Genomic DNA, 5,276 nt, shown 5'->3' on the forward strand with positions numbered 1-5,276 from the left:
TCTGGTATTTCGGCCATCTTATCACTTCGAGATTTGGGAGAGCGAAATGCCCCCTCGTAGTCGCGGATTTTCAAAAATATGACTCCTTAATTCGACTTCTTGAGGTGTCCTTCTGTGATTCGCGGGGTACATTACAACAATAGCACATAAAGCTGACCAAGTACTAATTTCTTTAATTTACAAAGTGTTTAATAAGAAAAAGACCCAAACCAGATTTTTCAATGAGCAAAGACTATGAACAGTGTGTGTGTTCAGGAAATAAAGAGTGGATGGCTTTGTGCTGAAGTGGAAAGACCCTGTCAGATATGTCACTGAGTGAGAAAAATCAAACCACAGAACATCTAGGGGGAATCGAATGACCCCATTTGTGTTAAAAAACAAAATAGAGTCACACATACAGGGTGATACATATTTCTTCTTCTTGGAAGGGATTTCTTGTGAGAAAATATTAGCAGAGATTGTCTTTAGGAGAGGACTAGAGGGGAATGGCATTTAATTTAAAGAATGTTCCTGCTATTTGAATTTTCTAAACTTATACTTTGAATTTTTTCCAGTTTTATTGAGTTATAATTGACATATGACACTGCCTTGGTTTTAAGTGTATAACATGACGTGATAGCTGTATACAGTGCAAAATGATGACCACCATAAGTGTAGTTAATAGATTTTTTTTAAAAAAATGTCAACAAAGGCTAATCTGACCAGGGAGATTATGACCTATTTTTTGTTTTTCTTCTTGGTACCTTTCTGTCTTTAAAAAAAATAAAAGAAATTTAGCCAGCATAACAAAAGGTGGACCACATAGGGACAAATCTGGCTGAGAATCTATTGGGGTTTAACTGTATTATCTTCTCGCCAACAGGAAGCACTGGGCTGTTCTGTAAGGTTTACTACTCAGGGGAGCTAGAGCCAAACGAAATGCAATAAACGGCCAGTCCCCTGGGTCCTGGCGTCTGTGACTGAGTCACCACGGCCCTAAGCTCTAAACATGGTTGTGTCATCAGCCTGGCGCCTCTGGGGCTATGGGGAGAACAGATTTGCATTCAGGTCCCAGTTGTGCCACTCATTATCCTTGACAAGTCTGGGATCTTCTCTGGGCCTTTGTCTCTTCATCTGTGAAAACAGTGATGGTGAGGATGCTTGTTTTCGGGTTACTGTGAGGCTTAAATAAGATAATCCTTGTGAGGTGCATAGGCGGCATGGAGACTGGCCCAGGCAGGAGCACAACGAACCCAGGTTTTCTTCTCCTTCCTTACCTTTCTTTCAGATCCTGTCAAGGGCAAAGGAGGCCCTTGTTCCACTGAAGAGAGAGGTAAGAGCAAGTCCTTGTCTGTAAGAGTACAGAGAGCTCATAGAGAAAGCCTAAGTCGCGCAGACACATATCTACTTTCACATTTGTGTGGCTGCCACCAGTGTGCTGTCTCTGCCAAGTCACAGAAGGTTAATAAAGTCTGTGAGCCTTTTACAGCCAAGCAGGCACATTTGCCTCCTCCCCGATACACATTTTAGTGTCACTGCAGCAGCTGAAATCCTAGGTGTTGTTAGCCCACATGCCCACCACCCGTGACCCGGGGAGGGGAGGAACCAGCCCACTTTGTCCCCAGAGCCCCTGCTGCGATGTGCTAGTTTTCAGGTGAATTCAAACAAGAAATGGAGCAATTCCATTTTTAGCTGCTCCAGGTGGTAACTGGGGCTAACTGTACTGAGCTTAAAGGAAAAGCCAAACCCTTGCAATCCTGAGGCCCAGAGATTTGAAGGGCCTTTAGGAACCCTCTGCTCGAATGGTTGCCTCACACCAGGAGCCTCTCTGCAGCCCCTGTGCCTGGCGGGGGGCGGGCACCCCTCGGCCTGCTGAGCACGGCATGAGGAGGGGACACATGCCCAAGGCCAGCACAGGTGGTTTGAGGCACCTCCTGCTCTCCCCAGCCCCCAGAAATGTTGGCTCTCCTCTCCAAGAAGAATCCTCTTATTCTTTTCTCTTGAATTCATTTGTTTGTTCATTCTGCACATTTTTGTGGAAGTTGTTAACCACCAGGCGCTGTCCTGGGCTCTGGTCAGTGCATCCGTGAAGATATAGGCCCTGCCCTCAGCACAAGGCCACTCAGCTGGCCGAGGCAGCAGTGGGGAGGTCCCTCGGCTGAGGGAGTGGGCTTCGGCTGAAATAGACACCATTGGTCCCCCAGTACCTCCTGAACACCTAACACACTGGCAGTGAGGCACAGAGGTAGATGGATTCTGAGAAATGTATGGCCTGGCACTTGATTACATTTAGGGGACAGGGGGAGGGGAAGGGGTCAAGGATGAGCAGGTTTCTGGCTCAGTGGTGGTGGTGGTGGGAACACACAGGAAAGTAGCTTTGGAGCCGTGTGGTTGCGGGAGTGAGACTGAATTGGGTGTTGGATATGTGGTGTTTCAGGCCCCAGTGGCACCTCTGAGGGCACAGGTCCCAAAGGCAGTTGGGTCTATGGTTTCATGGCACAGGAGTGACATCTGGACTGCGGTGTGGATTCAGGGGTCATCAACAGATGGGTGGTCAGGGAAGGCAGGAGAGGGTGAGACAACTCAGGAGAGAGAAGCCCCAAGGCAGCAACTCGAGGACCCTATTAAAGGAGTGACAAGAGGAGGAGCCCCAATGTCTAAGAGGAGGGGCCATAGGAGGTAAGGAGGACACACGGAGAAGGTGATGCCATGGTGGCCCCGTGTCCATACCCACTTTTTGAGAGCACTTTTCTTTGGGACGCCATCCTTTCTTCTTTGTCTTTCCTGCGGTCGAGTGTGGTTTGGATTGGAAGCAAGGAGACCTGGGTGTGAGTGAGGGAGGCCATCCTGGGAAAGAGAACCTCTTCCACCAGAAGAGAGACTCCCGCTTGGCTTGGAGAGAGGAGGGTAAGGGTGTGAAGTCAGGCACTGATGCAGCCATTAATTGGGAGGGGAAAGCCTGGAGCCACTGCGGGAGCGCTAAGGGAGGCCCGGGGATGACGCCTAAACAGTGGATGGCAGGACAGAGAAACCAGGTCGTGGATGACATTGTTTGAGCCACAAGATCAAGCCTCGCCTGAAGCTCCATCTACCCCTGGGCTTTTCAGTTACGAAAGTCAATAACGTCCCTGTACTGTGTAAGTCAGTGGGAGCAGAGATGGCATTTGTTTGCTTTGCTGCCTGCAATACCGAGCCCTAAGTAATGCACAGGCCGAGAAACAGACCCCGTGGGCTCAGTCGGTGGAACATGGGATCGAGAGGAGAGGTGTCAGCGTTACAGAAACTTCTACATTGAATCACTGACCTGCAGCCGCATCGGCAGATTTTCTATTTTCTGTTTTCCCCTCCTGCTGTATCGCTTCCCTGGCAGTGTAATTAACATGTTTCTAATGTTGCTTACTCACTAAAAATGAGATGTTGTTGGAAAATAGATTAGACTCCCGGTCTCCTTATGTGGCTTGACCAGATACTAACGTCTGTCCTCATTAAACAGGGTCAATGACATGTAATAGCACGTCCTTGAGTTTCTCCCCACTCAGATCCATCTTCCACACTGTGGCAGAGCGGGCTCTGTAAAAACACACACTCCTGCTTAAAAAACACTTCCCGTGGGTTGCCGGAGCAAATCGCTTTGCATGGCACATGTGATGACATACATATTCTAGATCCTAAGTGACTTCCCTAGCTTGAGCCCGGCACTGCACTCACTGTGTGTAATCAAACTATTAGAATGTGCCTTGCACCCCCACGCCCCTGGGCCTTTGTTCTCACTTTCCCTGAACTTGGAGAGGTGATAAGTAACAATAGCTGATGTTTACTGGGCACTGCCAGGCACTGTACTAAAGGCTGCACGTGGATTATCTCGTTGAATCCTCACAAGTTCCCAATAGTATTTCTCACCCAGCTCCTCACAGTGTTCAGAAGCTAGGAAAGAGTTTGTTTATTTGTTTTTTGTTTTTGTTTTTTAGCAGGAAAGAGTTTGAATAACAAGTGGGGAGAAATACGTGAGGAACTGGGGGTGGCCGTGAGGGTGGGAAACGCCATCTTGGTTGACACTGGGGCTCCTCCCCATTCAAGCAAGTCTCAGGGCCCTACAGAATCCACATCATTCAGGCTAGGTCCTCTGTCTACATGTTACCCTCAAAGCCACACGTAACAGCTATGCCCATATTTCCTAGATCCCAAACACTGGAGCCTCTAGTGTCCTTGCCAATCATACACCTGAGTGTGTGTGTGTGTGTGTGTGTGTGTGTGTGTGACTATTTGTATCTTTGCCAAGGTTGGCAGTCTGTGTGACAAGTGGGGTCCTCGATGGCCACTTCCCTCCAAGGTCCCATCAGGGCATGGTCCCCACCTCCCAAGCCTGCCATTTTTTTGGCTGGGAGACGCTCCCCAACTCTCTCCTCCAGCTGCTTCTATCTTGCTCCATCCAAGCACTCCCTCTCTCAGACAATGCAGCATAATTCCCCTGAAAATGTGTTTTTCACAAAACAAAAGTCAGGAAGGGGAGGGTGTCTTCTGGGTGCTTGGCAACAAACTGCAGCCTGTAGCTCCCAGCTCACCAGGCAGCACAAAGGCCTCTGGGAACAGAACGCTGGGCTGCCACCCGTGCTGGGGGAGTGTCTGTGGCAGGAAGAGCAAACGCAAGTGAATGATTCCACACCCCGCTTCCCTTTGTAATTACATATTCATTTGGTTAATGACTGTCTCCTGGGTTCACCACTTGAGCATATGCTGCATGAAGGCAGGATTTTTGCATCTGTTTTGTTCACTTTGGCCCTAGCAGAGGGCCTGCTGGAAGAAATTGCAAACCTCTTAGCATGGTATGTGTGATCACATACATGTTCTAGAAATGTATGGAAGGAAGGAAGGAAGGAAGGAAGGAAGGAAGGAAGGAAGGAAAGGAGGGAGGGCTCCTCTGTCTGTGCCCCTGAGGACAGGCCCATTAGCAGCCTATTTCACACAGCAAAGGGACGCCCCAAGCTGTAGGAACCTCTGCACGGAAGGGGACAGCTCCCCAGCCCCCTCCCTTAGCCCTGCTCATCTTTTGTTCCAAGAACCCCTTTCAGTGGCACACCCCTTGACCCCCATCCTGGCCAGAAAATGCAGCTGGCAAATTTCAAAGCCTGTCTTTTGGGGGGTGGGGGTGTTGGGGCGGGCGAGGGCGGTGTCCCTGGGCCAAGGCCGGAGCAGGGGCAGGGCTAGTTCACAGTTTGAATCCTGCTGTTTACTTTCTTTCTTTCTACCCTCAGTTGCTCTCTTTGAAGAACAGCCTCAGGGTTCATGCTGCAGCATCA

This window comes from Myotis brandtii, unplaced genomic scaffold (assembly GCF_000412655.1).
Source record: "Myotis brandtii unplaced genomic scaffold, ASM41265v1 scaffold160, whole genome shotgun sequence".
Lineage (NCBI taxonomy): Eukaryota > Metazoa > Chordata > Mammalia > Chiroptera > Vespertilionidae > Myotis > Myotis brandtii.